We start from the raw sequence: 17,208 nt of genomic DNA on the forward strand, positions 1-17,208 counted from the left end.
AGCTGCAGGCTGTGTGTGTATAAGGTGTATAGAATGACCTGCAGGCTGTGTGTGTATAAGGTGTGTAGAATGATCTGCAGGCTGTGTGTGTATAAGGTGTATAGAATGACCTGCAGGCTATGTGTGTATAAGGTGTAAAGAATGAGCTGCAGGCTGTGTGTGTATAACATGTATAGAATGAGCTGCAGGCTGTATGTGTAAGGTGTATAGAATGAGCTGCAGGCTGTGTGTGTATAAAGTGTATAGAATGAGCTGCAGGCTGTGTGTGTGTATAAGCTGTATATAATGACCTGCAGGCTGTGTGTGTATAAGGTGTATAGAATGAGCTGCAGACTGTGTGTGTATAAGGTGTATAGAATGAGCTGCAGACTGTGTGTGTGTATATAAGGTGTATATAATGAGCTGCAGGCTGTGTGTATAAGGTGTATAGAATGAGTGTATAGAATGAGCTGCAGGCTGTGTGTGTATAAGGTGTATATAATGAGCTGCAGGCTGTGTGTGTTTAAGGTGTATATAATGAGCTGCAGGCTGTGTGTGTATAAGGTGTATAGAATGAGCTGCAGGCTGCGTGTATAAGGTGTATAGAATGAGCTGCAGGCTGTGTGTGTATATAAGGTGTATAGAATGAGCTGCTTGCTGTGTGTGTATAAGGTGTATAGAATGAGCTGCAGGCTGTGTGTATAAGGTGTATAGAATGACCTGCAGGCTGTGTGTATAAGGTGTATAGAATGAGCTGCAGGCTGTGTGTATAAGGTGTATAGAGTGAGCTGCAGGCTGTGTGTATAGAAGGTGTATAGAACTACAGGCTGTGTGTATAAGGTGTATAGAATGAACTGCAGGCTGTGTGTATAAGGTGTATAGAATCAGCTGCAGGCTGTGTGTGTATAAGGTGTATAGAATGAGATGCAGACAGTGTGTGTATAAGGTGTATAGAATGAGCTGCAGGCTGTGTGTATAAGGTGTATAGAATGAGCTGCAGGCTGTGTGTGTATAAGGTGTATAGAATGAGATGCAGACTGTGTGTGTATAAGGTGTATAGAATGAGCTGCAGGCTGTGTGTGTGTATACGGTGTATAGAATGAGCTGCAGGCTGTGTGTGTATAAGGTGTATAGAATGAGCTGCAGGCTGTGTGTATAAGGTGTATAGAATGAGATGCCAGCTATGTGTGTATAAGGTGTATAGAATGAGCTGCAGGCTGTGTGTGTATAAGGTGTATAGAATGAGCTGCAGGCTGTGTGTATAAGGTGTATAGAATGAGCTGCAGGCTGTGTGTATAAGGTGTATAGAATGAGCTGCAGGCTGTGTTTGTATAAGGTGTATCGTATGAGCTGCAGGCTGTGTGTGTATAAGGTGTATCGAATGAGCTGCAGGCTGTGTGTGTATAAGGTGTATCGAATGAGCTGCAGGCTGTGTGTGTATAAGGTGTATCGAATGAGCTGCAGGCTGTGTGTATAAGGTGTATAGAATGAGCTGCAGGCTGTGTGTGTATAAGGTGTATAGAATGAGCTGCAGGCTGTGTGTATAAGGTGTATAGAATGAGCTGCAGGCTGTGTGTGTATAAGGTGTATAGAATGAGCTGCAGGCTGTGTGTATAAGGTGTATAGAATGAGCTGCAGGCTGTGTGTGTATAAGGTGTATAGAATGACCTGCAGGCTGTGTGTGTATAAGGTGTATAGAATGACCTGCAGGCTGTGTGTATAAGGTGTTTAGAATGACCTGCAGGCTGTGTGTATAAGGTGTATAGAATGAGTTGCAGGCTGTGTGTGTATAAGGTGTATAGAATGAGCTGCAGGCTGCGTGTATAAGGTGTATAGAATGAGCTGCAGGCTGTGTGTGTATAAGGTGTATAGAATGAGCTGCAGGCTGTGTGTATAAGGTGTATAGAATGAGCTGCAGGCTGTGTGTGTATAAGGTGTATCGTATGAGCTGCAGGCTGTGTGTGTATAAGGTGTATCGAATGAGCTGCAGGCTGTGTGTGTATAAGGTGTATCGAATGAGCTGCAGGCTGTGTGTGTATAAGGTGTATCGAATGAGCTGCAGGCTGTGTGTTTAAGGTGTATAGAATGAGCTGCAGGCTGTGTGTGTATAAGGTGTATAGAATGACCTGCAGGCTGTGTGTGTATAAGGTGTATAGAATGAGCTGCAGGCTGTGTGTGTATAAGGTGTATAGAATGACCTGCAGGCTGTGTGTATAAGGTGTTTAGAATGACCTGCAGGCTGTGTGTATAAGGTGTATAGAATGAGTTGCAGGCTGTGTGTGTATAAGGTGTATAGAATGAGCTGCAGGCTGCGTGTATAAGGTGTATAGAATGAGCTGCAGGCTGTGTGTGTATATAAGGTGTAAAGAATGAGCTGCAGGCTGTGTGTGTATAAGGTGTATAGAATGAGCTGCAGGCTGTGTGTATAAGGTGTATAGAATGAGTGTATAGAATGAGCTGCAGGCTGTGTGTGTTTAAGGTGTATATAATGAGCTGCAGGCTGTGTGTGTATAAGGTGTATATAATGACCTGCAGGCTGTGTGTGTATAAGGTGTGTAGAATGATCTGCAGGCTGTGTGTGTATAAGGTGTATAGAATGAGCTGCAGGCTATGTGTGTATAACGTGTATAGAATGAGCTGCAGGCTGTATGTGTAAGGTGTATAGAATGAGCTGCAGGCTGTGTGTGTAAGGTGTATAGAATGAGCTGCAGGCTGTGTATAAGGTGTATAGAATGAGCTGCAGGCTGTGTGTGTATAAGGTGTATAGAATGACCTGCAGGCTGTGTGTGTATAAGGTGTATAGAATGACCTGCAGGCTGTGTGTATAAGGTGTTTATAATGACCTGTGGCTGTGTGTGTATATGGTGTATAGAATGAGTTGCAGGCTGTGTGTATAAGGTGTATAGAATGAGCTGCACGCTGCGTGTATAAGGTGTATAGAATGAGCTGCAGGCTGTGTGTGTATATAAGGTGTATAGAATGAGCTGCTTGCTGTGTGTGTATAAGGTGTATAGAATGAGCTGCAGGCTGTGTGTATAAGGTGTATAGAATGAGCTGCAGGCTGTGTGTGTATAAGGTGTATAGAATGAGCTGCAGGCTGTGTGTGTATAAGGTGTATAGAATGAGATGCAGGCTGTGTGTATAAGGTGTATAGAATGAGATGCCAGCTAGGTGTGTATAAGGTGTATAGAATGAGCTGCAGGCTGTGTGTATAAGGTGTATAGAATGAGCTGCAGGCTGTGTGGGTATAAGGTGTATAGAATGAGCTGCAGGCTGTGTGTATAAGGTGTATAGAATGAGCTGCAGGCTGTGTGTATATAAGGTGTATAGAATGAGCTGAAGGCTGTGTGTATAAGGTGTATAGAATGAGCTGCAGGCTGTGTGTGTATAATGTGTATAGTATGAGCTGCAGACAGTGTGTGTATAAGGTGTATAGAATGAGCTGCAGGCTGTGTGTGTAAGGTGTATAGAATGAGCTGCAGGCTGTGTGTGTATAAGGTGTATAGAATGAGCTGCAGGCTGTGTGTGTATAAGGTGTATAGAATGAGCTGCAGGCTGTGTGTATAAGGTGTATAGAATGAGTTGCAGGCTGTGTGTATAAGGTGTATAGAATGACCTGCAGGCTGTGTGTGTATAAGGTGTATAGAATGAGCTGCAGGCTGTGTGTGTATAAGGTGTATAGAATGAGCTGCAGTCTGTGTGTGTGTATAAGGTGTATAGAATTAGCTGCAGGCTGTGTGTGTATAAGGTGTATAGAATGAGCTGCAGGCTGTGTGTGTATAAGGTGTATAGAATGAGCTGCAGGCTGTGTGTTTGTATAAGCTGTATAGAATGACCTGCAGGCTGTGTGTGTATAAGGTGTATAGAATGAGCTGCAGACTGTGTGTGTATAAGGTGTATAGAATGAGCTGCAGGCTGTGTGTGTATAAGGTGTATAGAATGAGCTGCAGGCTGTGTGTATAAGGTGTATAGAATGAGTGTATAGAATGAGCTGCAGGCTGTGTGTGTTTAAGGTGTATATAATGAGCTGCAGGCTGTGTGTGTATAAGGTGTATATAATGACCTGCAGGCTGTGTGTGTATAAGGTGTGTAGAATGATCTGCAGGCTGTGTGTGTATAAGGTGTATAGAATGAGCTGCAGGCTATGTGTGTATAACGTGTATAGAATGAGCTGCAGGCTGTATGTGTAAGGTGTATAGAATGAGCTGCAGGCTGTGTGTGTAAGGTGTATAGAATGAGCTGCAGGCTGTGTGTGTATAAGGTGTATAGAATGACCTGCAGGCTATGTGTGTATAAGGTGTAAAGAATGAGCTGCAGGCTGTGTGTGTATAACATGTATAGAATGAGCTGCAGGCTGTATGTGTAAGGTGTATAGAATGAGCTGCAGGCTGTGTGTGTATAAAGTGTATAGAATGAGCTGCAGGCTGTGTGTGTGTATAAGCTGTATATAATGACCTGCAGGCTGTGTGTGTATAAGGTGTATAGAATGAGCTGCAGACTGTGTGTGTATAAGGTGTATAGAATGAGCTGCAGACTGTGTGTGTGTATATAAGGTGTATATAATGAGCTGCAGGCTGTGTGTATAAGGTGTATAGAATGAGTGTATAGAATGAGCTGCAGGCTGTGTGTGTATAAGGTGTATATAATGAGCTGCAGGCTGTGTGTGTTTAAGGTGTATATAATGAGCTGCAGGCTGTGTGTGTATAAGGTGTATAGAATGAGCTGCAGGCTGCGTGTATAAGGTGTATAGAATGAGCTGCAGGCTGTGTGTGTATATAAGGTGTATAGAATGAGCTGCTTGCTGTGTGTGTATAAGGTGTATAGAATGAGCTGCAGGCTGTGTGTATAAGGTGTATAGAATGACCTGCAGGCTGTGTGTATAAGGTGTATAGAATGAGCTGCAGGCTGTGTGTATAAGGTGTATAGAGTGAGCTGCAGGCTGTGTGTATAGAAGGTGTATAGAACTACAGGCTGTGTGTATAAGGTGTATAGAATGAACTGCAGGCTGTGTGTATAAGGTGTATAGAATCAGCTGCAGGCTGTGTGTGTATAAGGTGTATAGAATGAGATGCAGACAGTGTGTGTATAAGGTGTATAGAATGAGCTGCAGGCTGTGTGTATAAGGTGTATAGAATGAGCTGCAGGCTGTGTGTGTATAAGGTGTATAGAATGAGATGCAGACTGTGTGTGTATAAGGTGTATAGAATGAGCTGCAGGCTGTGTGTGTGTATACGGTGTATAGAATGAGCTGCAGGCTGTGTGTGTATAAGGTGTATAGAATGAGCTGCAGGCTGTGTGTATAAGGTGTATAGAATGAGATGCCAGCTATGTGTGTATAAGGTGTATAGAATGAGCTGCAGGCTGTGTGTGTATAAGGTGTATAGAATGAGCTGCAGGCTGTGTGTATAAGGTGTATAGAATGAGCTGCAGGCTGTGTGTATAAGGTGTATAGAATGAGCTGCAGGCTGTGTTTGTATAAGGTGTATCGTATGAGCTGCAGGCTGTGTGTGTATAAGGTGTATCGAATGAGCTGCAGGCTGTGTGTGTATAAGGTGTATCGAATGAGCTGCAGGCTGTGTGTGTATAAGGTGTATCGAATGAGCTGCAGGCTGTGTGTATAAGGTGTATAGAATGAGCTGCAGGCTGTGTGTGTATAAGGTGTATAGAATGAGCTGCAGGCTGTGTGTATAAGGTGTATAGAATGAGCTGCAGGCTGTGTGTGTATAAGGTGTATAGAATGAGCTGCAGGCTGTGTGTATAAGGTGTATAGAATGAGCTGCAGGCTGTGTGTGTATAAGGTGTATAGAATGACCTGCAGGCTGTGTGTGTATAAGGTGTATAGAATGACCTGCAGGCTGTGTGTATAAGGTGTTTAGAATGACCTGCAGGCTGTGTGTATAAGGTGTATAGAATGAGTTGCAGGCTGTGTGTGTATAAGGTGTATAGAATGAGCTGCAGGCTGCGTGTATAAGGTGTATAGAATGAGCTGCAGGCTGTGTGTGTATAAGGTGTATAGAATGAGCTGCAGGCTGTGTGTATAAGGTGTATAGAATGAGCTGCAGGCTGTGTGTGTATAAGGTGTATCGTATGAGCTGCAGGCTGTGTGTGTATAAGGTGTATCGAATGAGCTGCAGGCTGTGTGTATAAGGTGTATCGAATGAGCTGCAGGCTGTGTGTGTATAAGGTGTATAGAATGAGCTGCAGGCTGTGTGTTTAAGGTGTATAGAATGAGCTGCAGGCTGTGTGTGTATAAGGTGTATAGAATGACCTGCAGGCTGTGTGTGTATAAGGTGTATAGAATGAGCTGCAGGCTGTGTGTGTATAAGGTGTATAGAATGACCTGCAGGCTGTGTGTATAAGGTGTTTAGAATGACCTGCAGGCTGTGTGTATAAGGTGTATAGAATGAGTTGCAGGCTGTGTGTGTATAAGGTGTATAGAATGAGCTGCAGGCTGCGTGTATAAGGTGTATAGAATGAGCTGCAGGCTGTGTGTGTATATAAGGTGTAAAGAATGAGCTGCAGGCTGTGTGTGTATAAGGTGTATAGAATGAGCTGCAGGCTGTGTGTATAAGGTGTATAGAATGAGTGTATAGAATGAGCTGCAGGCTGTGTGTGTTTAAGGTGTATATAATGAGCTGCAGGCTGTGTGTGTATAAGGTGTATATAATGACCTGCAGGCTGTGTGTGTATAAGGTGTGTAGAATGATCTGCAGGCTGTGTGTGTATAAGGTGTATAGAATGAGCTGCAGGCTATGTGTGTATAACGTGTATAGAATGAGCTGCAGGCTGTATGTGTAAGGTGTATAGAATGAGCTGCAGGCTGTGTGTGTAAGGTGTATAGAATGAGCTGCAGGCTGTGTATAAGGTGTATAGAATGAGCTGCAGGCTGTGTGTGTATAAGGTGTATAGAATGACCTGCAGGCTGTGTGTGTATAAGGTGTATAGAATGACCTGCAGGCTGTGTGTATAAGGTGTTTATAATGACCTGTGGCTGTGTGTGTATATGGTGTATAGAATGAGTTGCAGGCTGTGTGTATAAGGTGTATAGAATGAGCTGCACGCTGCGTGTATAAGGTGTATAGAATGAGCTGCAGGCTGTGTGTGTATATAAGGTGTATAGAATGAGCTGCTTGCTGTGTGTGTATAAGGTGTATAGAATGAGCTGCAGGCTGTGTGTATAAGGTGTATAGAATGAGCTGCAGGCTGTGTGTGTATAAGGTGTATAGAATGAGCTGCAGGCTGTGTGTGTATAAGGTGTATAGAATGAGATGCAGGCTGTGTGTATAAGGTGTATAGAATGAGATGCCAGCTAGGTGTGTATAAGGTGTATAGAATGAGCTGCAGGCTGTGTGTATAAGGTGTATAGAATGAGCTGCAGGCTGTGTGGGTATAAGGTGTATAGAATGAGCTGCAGGCTGTGTGTATAAGGTGTATAGAATGAGCTGCAGGCTGTGTGTATATAAGGTGTATAGAATGAGCTGAAGGCTGTGTGTATAAGGTGTATAGAATGAGCTGCAGGCTGTGTGTGTATAATGTGTATAGTATGAGCTGCAGACAGTGTGTGTATAAGGTGTATAGAATGAGCTGCAGGCTGTGTGTGTAAGGTGTATAGAATGAGCTGCAGGCTGTGTGTGTATAAGGTGTATATAATGAGCTGCAGGCTGTGTGTGTATAAGGTGTATAGAATGAGCTGCAGGCTGTGTGTATAAGGTGTATAGAATGAGTTGCAGGCTGTGTGTATAAGGTGTATAGAATGACCTGCAGGCTGTGTGTGTATAAGGTGTATAGAATGAGCTGCAGGCTGTGTGTGTATAAGGTGTATAGAATGAGCTGCAGTCTGTGTGTGTGTATAAGGTGTATAGAATTAGCTGCAGGCTGTGTGTGTATAAGGTGTATAGAATGAGCTGCAGGCTGTGTGTGTATAAGGTGTATAGAATGAGCTGCAGGCTGTGTGTTTGTATAAGCTGTATAGAATGACCTGCAGGCTGTGTGTGTATAAGGTGTATAGAATGAGCTGCAGACTGTGTGTGTATAAGGTGTATAGAATGAGCTGCAGGCTGTGTGTGTATAAGGTGTATAGAATGAGCTGCAGGCTGTGTGTATAAGGTGTATAGAATGAGTGTATAGAATGAGCTGCAGGCTGTGTGTGTTTAAGGTGTATATAATGAGCTGCAGGCTGTGTGTGTATAAGGTGTATATAATGACCTGCAGGCTGTGTGTGTATAAGGTGTATAGAATGAGCTGCAGGCTATGTGTGTATAACGTGTATAGAATGAGCTGCAGGCTGTATGTGTAAGGTGTATAGAATGAGCTGCAGGCTGTGTGTGTAAGGTGTATAGAATGAGCTGCAGGCTGTGTATAAGGTGTATAGAATGAGCTGCAGGCTGTGTGTGTATAAGGTGTATAGAATGACCTGCAGGCTGTGTGTGTATAAGGTGTATAGAATGACCTGCAGGCTGTGTGTATAAGGTGTTTATAATGACCTGTGGCTGTGTGTGTATATGGTGTATAGAATGAGTTGCAGGCTGTGTGTATAAGGTGTATAGAATGAGCTGCACGCTGCGTGTATAAGGTGTATAGAATGAGCTGCAGGCTGTGTGTGTATATAAGGTGTATAGAATGAGCTGCTTGCTGTGTGTGTATAAGGTGTATAGAATGAGCTGCAGGCTGTGTGTATAAGGTGTATAGAATGAGCTGCAGGCTGTGTGTGTATAAGGTGTATAGAATGAGCTGCAGGCTGTGTGTGTATAAGGTGTATAGAATGAGATGCAGGCTGTGTGTATAAGGTGTATAGAATGAGATGCCAGCTAGGTGTGTATAAGGTGTATAGAATGAGCTGCAGGCTGTGTGTATAAGGTGTATAGAATGAGCTGCAGGCTGTGTGGGTATAAGGTGTATAGAATGAGCTGCAGGCTGTGTGTATAAGGTGTATAGAATGAGCTGCAGGCTGTGTGTATATAAGGTGTATAGAATGAGCTGAAGGCTGTGTGTATAAGGTGTATAGAATGAGCTGCAGGCTGTGTGTGTATAATGTGTATAGTATGAGCTGCAGACAGTGTGTGTATAAGGTGTATAGAATGAGCTGCAGGCTGTGTGTGTAAGGTGTATAGAATGAGCTGCAGGCTGTGTGTGTATAAGGTGTATATAATGAGCTGCAGGCTGTGTGTGTATAAGGTGTATAGAATGAGCTGCAGGCTGTGTGTGTATAAGGTGTTTAGAATGACCTGCAGGCTGTGTGTTTAAGGTGTATAGAATGAGCTGCATGCTGTGTGTATAAGGTGTATAGAATGAGCTGCAGGCTGTGTGTATAAGGTGTATAGATTGAGCTGCAGGCTGTGTGTGTATAAGGTGTATAGAATGACCTGCAGGCTGTGTGTGTATAAGGTGTATAGAATGAGCTGCAGGCTGTGTGTGTGTATAAGGTGTATAGAATGAGCTGCAGGCTGTGTGTGTATAAGGTGTATAGAATGAGCTGCAGGCTGTGTGTGTATAAGGTGTATAGAATGAGCTGCAGGCTGTGTGTGTGTGTATAAGCTGTATATAATGACCTGCAGGCTGTGTGTGTATAAGGTGTATAGAATGAGCTGCAGACTGTGTGTGTATAAGGTGTATAGAATGAGCTGCAGGCTGTGTGTGTGTATAAGGTGTATAGAATGAGCTGTAGGCTGTGTGTATAAGGTGTATAGAATGAGTGTATAGAATGAGCTGCAGGCTGTGTGTGTATAAGGTGTATATAATGAGCTGCAGGCTGTGTGTGTTTAAGGTGTGTAGAATGATCTGCAGGCTGTGTGTGTATAAGGTGTGTAGAATGACCTGCAGGCTATGTGTGTATAAGGTGTATAGAATGAGCTGCAGGCTGTGTGTGTATAATGTGTATAGAATGAGCTGCAGGCTGTATGTGTAAGGTGTATAGAATGAGCTGCAGGCTGTGTGTATAAGGTGTATAGAATGAGCTGCAGGCTGTGTATAAGGTGTATAGAATGAGCTGCAGGCTGTGTGTGTATAAGGTGTATAGAATGACCTGCAGGCTGTGTGTGTATAAGGTGTATAGAATGACCTGCAGGCTGTGTGTATAAGGTGTTTATAATGACCTGTGGCTGTGTGTGTATATGGTGTATAGAATGAGTTGCAGGCTGTGTGTGTATAAGCTGTATAGAATGAGCTGCAGGCTGCGTGTATAAGGTGTATAGAATGAGCTGCTTGCTGTGTGTGTATAAGGTGTATAGAATGAGCTGCAGGCTGTGTGTATAAGGTGTATAGAATGACCTGCAGGCTGTGTGTATAAGGTGTATAGAATGAGCTGCAGGCTGTGTGTATAAGGTGTATAGAGTGAGCTGCAGGCTGTGTGTATAGAAGGTGTATAGAACTACAGGTTGTGTGTATAAGGTGTATAGAATGAACTGCAGGCTGTGTGTATAAGGTGTATAGAATCAGCTGCAGGCTGTGTGTGTATAAGGTGTATAGAATGAGATGCAGACTGTGTGTATAAGGTGTATAGAATGAGCTGCAGGCTGTGTGTATAAGGTGTATAGATTGAGCTGCAGGCTGTGTGTGTATAAGGTGTATAGAATGAGATGCAGACTGTGTGTGTATAAGGTGTATAGAATGAGCTGCAGGCTGTGTGTATAAGGTGTATAGAATGAGCTGCAGGCTGTGTGTGTATAAGGTGTATAGAATGAGCTGCAGGCTGTGTGTGTATAAGGTGTATAGAATGAGCTGCAGGCTGTGTGTGTATAAGGTGTATAGAATGAGCTGCAGGCTATGTGTATAAGGTGTATAGAATGAGCTGCAGGCTGTGTGTGTATAAGGTGTATAGAATGAGCTGCAGGTTGTGTGTATAAGGTGTATAGAATGACCTGCAGGCTGTGTAAGGTGTATAGAATGAGCTGCAGGCTGTGTGTATAATGTGTATAGAATGAGCTGCAGGCTGTGTGTATAAGGTGTATAGAATGAGCTGCAGGCTGTGTGTATAAGGTGTATAGAATGAGCTGCAGGCTGTGTGTATAGAAAGTGTATAGAACTGAAGGCTGTGTGTATAAGGTGTATAGAATGAACAGCAGGCTGTGTGTATAAGGTGTATAGAATGAGCTGCAGGCTGTGTGTGTATAAGGTGTATAAAATGAGATGCAGACTGTGTGTGTATAAGGTGTATAGAATGAGCTGCAGGCTGTATGTGTAAGGTGTATAGAATGAGCTGCAGGCTGTGTGTGTATAAAGTGTATAGAATGAGCTGCAGGCTGTGTGTGTGTATAAGCTGTATATAATGACCTGCAGGCTGTGTGTGTATAAGGTGTATAGAATGAGCTGCAGACTGTGTGTGTATAAGGTGTATAGAATGAGCTGCAGACTGTGTGTGTGTGTATAAGGTGTATATAATGAGCTGCAGGCTGTGTGGATAAGGTGTATAGAATGAGCTGCAGGCTGTGTGTGTATAAGGTGTATAGAATGACCTGCAGGCTGTGTGTATAAGGTGTTTATAATGACCTGCAGGCTGTGTGTATAAGGTGTATAGAATGAGTTGCAGGCTGTGTGTGTATAAGGTGTATAGAATGAGCTGCAGGCTGCGTGTATAAGGTGTATAGAATGAGCTGCAGGCTGTGTGTGTATATAAGGTGTATAGAATGAGCTGCAGGCTGTGTGTATAAGGTGTATAGAATGAGCTGCAGGCTGTGTGTATAAGGTGTATAGAATGAGCTGCAGGCTGTGTGTATAAGGTGTATAGAATGAGCTGCAGGCTGTGTGTATAGAAGGTGTATAGAACTACAGGCTGTGTGTATAAGGTGTATAGAATGAACTGCAGGCTGTGTGTATAAGGTGTATAGAATGAGCTGCAGGCTGTGTGTGTATAAGGTGTATAGAATGAGATGCAGACTGTGTGTGTAAAAGGTGTATAGAATGAGCTGCAGGCTGTGTGTATAGAAGGTGTATAGAACTACAGGCTGTGTGTATAAGGTGTATAGAATGAACTGCAGGCTGTGTGTGTATAAGGTGTATAGAATTAGATGCAGACTGTGTGTGTATAAGGTGTATAGAATGAGCTGCAGGCTGTGTGTATAAGGTGTATAGAATGAGCTGCAGGCTGTGTGTATAAGGTGTATAGAATGAGCTGCAGGCTGTGTGTATAGAAGGTGTATAGAACTGAAGGCTGTGTGTATAGAAGGTGTATAGAATGAACTGCAGGCTGTGTGTATAAGGTGTATAGAATGAGCTGCAGGCTGTGTGTGTATAAGGTGTATAGAATGAGCTGCAGGCTGTGTGTGTATAAGGTGTATAGAATGAGCTGCAGGCTGTGTGTGTATAAGGTGTATAGAATGACCTGCAGGCTGTGTGTGTATAAGGTGTGTAGAATGATCTGCAGGCTGTGTGTGTATAAGGTGTATAGAATGACCTGCAGGCTATGTGTGTATAAGGTGTATAGAATGAGCTGCAGGCTGTGTGTGTATAATGTGTATAGAATGAGCTGCAGGCTGTATGTGTAAGGTGTATAGAATGAGCTGCAGGCTGTGTGTGTATAAAGTGTATAGAATGAGCTGCAGGCTGTGTGTGTGTATAAGCTGTATAGAATGACCTGCAGGCTGTGTGTGTATAAGGTGTATAGAATGAGCTGCAGACTGTGTGTGTATAAGGTGTATAGAATGAGCTGCAGACTGTGTGTGTGTATAAGGTGTATATAATGAGCTGCAGGCTGTGTGGATAAGGTGTATAGAATGAGCTGCAGGCTGTGTGTGTATAAGGTGTATAGAATGACCTGCAGGCTGTGTGTATAAGGTGTTTATAATGACCTGCAGGCTGTGTGTATAAGGTGTATAGAATGAGTTGCAGGCTGTGTGTGTATAAGGTGTATAGAATGAGCTGCAGGCTGCGTGTATAAGGTGTATAGAATGAGCTGCAGGCTGTGTGTGTATATAAGGTGTATAGAATGAGCTGCAGGCTGTGTGTATAAGGTGTATAGAATGAGCTGCAGGCTGTGTGTATAAGGTGTATAGAATGAGCTGCAGGCTGTGTGTATAAGGTGTATAGAATGAGCTGCAGGCTGTGTGTATAGAAGGTGTATAGAACTACAGGCTGTGTGTATAAGGTGTATAGAATGAACTGCAGGCTGTGTGTATAAGGTGTATAGAATGAGCTGCAGGCTGTGTGTGTATAAGGTGTATAGAATGAGATGCAGACTGTGTGTGTATAAGGTGTATAGAATGAGCTGCAGGCTGTGTGTATAGAAGGTGTATAGAACTACAGGCTGTGTGTATAAGGTGTATAGAATGAACTGCAGGCTGTGTGTGTATAAGGTGTATAGAATGAGATGCAGACTGTGTGTGTATAAGGTGTATAGAATGAGCTGCAGGCTGTGTGTATAAGGTGTATAGAATGAGCTGCAGGCTGTGTGTGTATAAGGTGTATAGAATGAGCTGCAGACTGTGTGTGTATAAGGTGTATAGAATGAGCTGCAGGCTGTGTGTATAAGGTGTATAGAATGAGATGCCAGCTATGTGTGTATAAGGTGTATAGAATGAGCTGCAGGCTGTGTGTGTATAAGGTGTATAGAATGAGCTGCAGGCTGTGTGTGTATAAGGTGTATAGAATGATCTGCAGGCTGTGTGTGTATAAGGTGTATAGAATGAGCTGCAGGCTGTGTGTATAAGGTGTATAGAATGAGCTGCAGGCTGTGTGTGTATAAGGTGTATAGAATGAGCTGCAGACTGTGTGTATAAGGTGTATAGAATGACCTGCAGGCTGTGTAAGGTGTATAGAATGAGCTGCAGGCTGTGTGTGTAAGGTGTATAGAATGAGCTGCAGGCTGTGTGTATAAGGTGTATAGAATGAGCTGCAGGCTGTGTGTATAAGGTGTATAGAATGAGCTGCAGGCTGTGTGTATAGAAGGTGTATAGAACTGAAAGCTGTGTGTATAAGGTGTATAGAATGAGCTGCAGGCTGTGTGTATAGAAGGTGTATAGAACTGAAAGCTGTGTGTATAAGGTGTATAGAATGAACTGCAGGCTGTGTGTATAAGGTATATAGAATGAGCTGCAGGCTGTGTGTGTATAAGGTGTATATAATGAGCTGCAGGCTGTGTGTGTATAAGGTGTATATAATGACCTGCAGGCTGTGTGTGTGTAAGGTGTGTAGAATGATCTGCAGGCTGTGTGTGTATAAGGTGTATAGAATGACCCGCAGGCTATGTGTGTATAAGGTGTATAGAATGAGCTGCAGGCTGTGTGTGTATAACGTGTATAGAATGAGCTGCAGGCTGTATGTGTAAGGTGTATAGAATGAGCTGCAGGCTGTGTGTATAAGGTGTATAGAATGAGCTGCAGGCTGTGTATAAGGTGTATAGAATGAGCTGCAGGCTGTGTGTGTATAAGGTGTATAGAATGACCTGCAGGCTGTGTGTGTATAAGGTGTATAGAATGACCTGCAGGCTGTATGTATAAGGTGTTTATAATGACCTGTGGCTGTGTGTGTATATGGTGTATAGAATGAGTTGCAGGCTGTGTGTGTATAAGGTGTATAGAATGAGCTGCAGGCTGCGTGTATAAGGTGTATAGAATGAGCTGCAGGCTCTGTGTGTATATAAGGTGTATAGAATGAGCTGCTTGCTGAGTGTGTATAAGGTGTATAGAATGAGCTGCAGGCTGTGTGTATTAGGTGTATAGAATGAGCTGCAGGCTGTGTGTGTATAAGGTGTATAGAATGAGCTGCAGGCTGTGTGTGTATAAGGTGTATAGAATGAGCTGCAGGCTGTGTTTATAAGGTGTATAGATTGAGATGCCAGCTAGGTGTGTATAAGGTGTATAGAATGATCTGCAGGCTGTGTGTATAAGGTGTATAGAATGATCTGCAGGCTGTGTGGGTATAAGGTGTATAAAATGAGCTGCAGGATGTGTGTATAAGGTGTATAGAATGAGCTGCAGGCTGTGTGTATATAAGGTGTATAGAATGAGCTGAAGGCTGTGTGTATAAGGTGTATAGAATGAGCTGCAGGCTGTGTGTGTAAGGTGTATAGAATGAGCTGCAGGCTGTGTGTGTATAAGGTGTATAGAATGAGCTGCAGGCTGTGTGTATAAGGTGTATAGAATGACCTGCAGGCTGTGTGTATAAGGTGTATAGAATGAGCTGCAGGCTGTGTGTATAAGGTGTATAGAATGAGCTGCAGGCTGTGTGTATCAGGTGTATAGAATGACCTGCAGGCTGTGTGTGTATAAGGTGTATAGAATGAGCTGCAGGCTGTGTGTGTATAAGGTGTATAGAATGAGGTGCAGGCTGTGTGTGTGTATAAGGTGTATAGAATGAGCTGCAGGCTGTGTGTGTATAAGGTGTATAGAATGAGCTGCAGGCTGTGTGTGTATAAGGTGTATAGAATGAGCTGCAGGCTGTGTGTGTATAAGGTGTATAGAATGAGCTGCAGGCTGTGTGTGTGTGTATAAGCTGTATAGAATGACCTGCAGGCTGTGTGTGTATAAGGTGTATAGAATGAGCTGCAGACTGTGTGTGTATAAGGTGTATAGAATGAGCTGCAGGCTGTGTGTGTGTGTATAAGGTGTATAGAATGAGCTGCAGGCTGTGTGTATAAGGTGTATAGAATGAGTGTATAGAATGAGCTGCAGGCTGTGTGTTTATAAGGTGTATATAATGAGCTGCAGGCTGTGTGTGTTTAAGGTGTATATAATGAGCTGCAGGCTGTGTGTGTATAAGGTGTATATAATGACCTGCAGGCTGTGTGTGTATAAGGTGTATAGAATGACCTGCAGGCTATGTGTGTATAAAGTGTATAGAATGAGCTGCAGGCTGTGTGTGTATAACGTGTATAGAATGAGCTGCAGGCTGTATGTGTAAGGTGTATAGAATGAGCTGCAGGCTGTGTGTATAAGGTGTATAGAATGAGCTGCAGGCTGTGTATAAGGTGTATAGAATGAGCTGCAGGCTGTGTGTGTATAAGGTGTATAGAATGACCTGCAGGCTGTGTGTGTATAACGTGTATAGAATGACCTGCAGGCTGTGTGTATAAGGTGTTTATAATGACCTGTGGCTGTGTGTGTATATGGTGTATAGAATGAGTTGCAGGCTGTGTGTGTATAAGGTGTATAGAATGAGCTGCAGGCTGCGTGTATAAGGTGTATAGAATGAGCTGCAGGCTGTGTGTGTATATAAGGTGTATAGAATGAGCTGCTTGCTGTGTGTGTGTAAGGTGTATAGAATGAGCTGCAGGCTGTGTGTATAAGGTGTATAGAATGACCTGCAGGCTGTGTGTATAAGGTGTATAGAATGAGCTGTAGGCTGTGTGTATAAGGTGTATAGAGTGAGCTGCAGGCTGTGTGTATAGAAGGTGTATAGAACTACAGGCTGTGTGTATAAGGTGTATAGAATGAACTGCAGGCTGTGTGTATAAGGTGTATAGAATCAGCTGCAGGCTGTGTGTGTATAAGGTGTATAGAATGAGATGCAGACAGTGTGTGTATAAGGTGTATAGAATGAGCTGCAGGCTGTGTGTATAAGGTGTATAGAATGAGCTGCAGGCTGTGTGTGTATAAGGTGTATAGAATGAGATGCAGACTGTGTGTGTATAAGGTGTATAGAATGAGCTGCAGGCTGTGTGTGTGTATACGGTGTATAGAATGAGCTGCAGGCTGTGTGTGTATAAGGTGTATAGAATGAGCTGCAGGCTGTGTGTATAAGGTGTATAGAATGAGATGCCAGCTATGTGTGTATAAGGTGTATAGAATGAGCTGCAGGCTGTGTGTGTATAAGGTGTATAGAATGAGCTGCAGGCTGTGTGTATAAGGTGTATAGAATGAGCTGCAGGCTGTGTGTATAAGGTGTATAGAATGAGCTGCAGGCTGTGTTTGTATAAGGTGTATCGTATGAGCTGCAGGCTGTGTGTGTATAAGGTGTATCGAATGAGCTGCAGGCTGTGTGTGTATAAGGTGTATCGAATGAGCTGCAGGCTGTGTGTGTATAAGGTGTATCGAATGAGCTGCAGGCTGTGTGTATAAGGTGTATAGAATGAGCTGCAGGCTGTGTGTGTATAAGGTGTATAGAATGAGCTGCAGGCTGTGTGTATAAGGTGTATAGAATGAGCTGCAGGCTGTGTGTGTATAAGGTGTATAGAATGAGCTGCAGGCTGTGTGTATAAGGTGTATAGAATGAGCTGCAGGCTGTGTGTGTATAAGGTGTATAGAATGACCTGCAGGCTGTGTGTGTATAAGGTGTATAGAATGACCTGCAGGCTGTGTG

This window comes from Taudactylus pleione, unplaced genomic scaffold, assembly GCF_031769625.1.
Source record: "Taudactylus pleione unplaced genomic scaffold, aTauple2 ptg000584l, whole genome shotgun sequence".
NCBI lineage: Eukaryota > Metazoa > Chordata > Amphibia > Anura > Myobatrachidae > Taudactylus > Taudactylus pleione.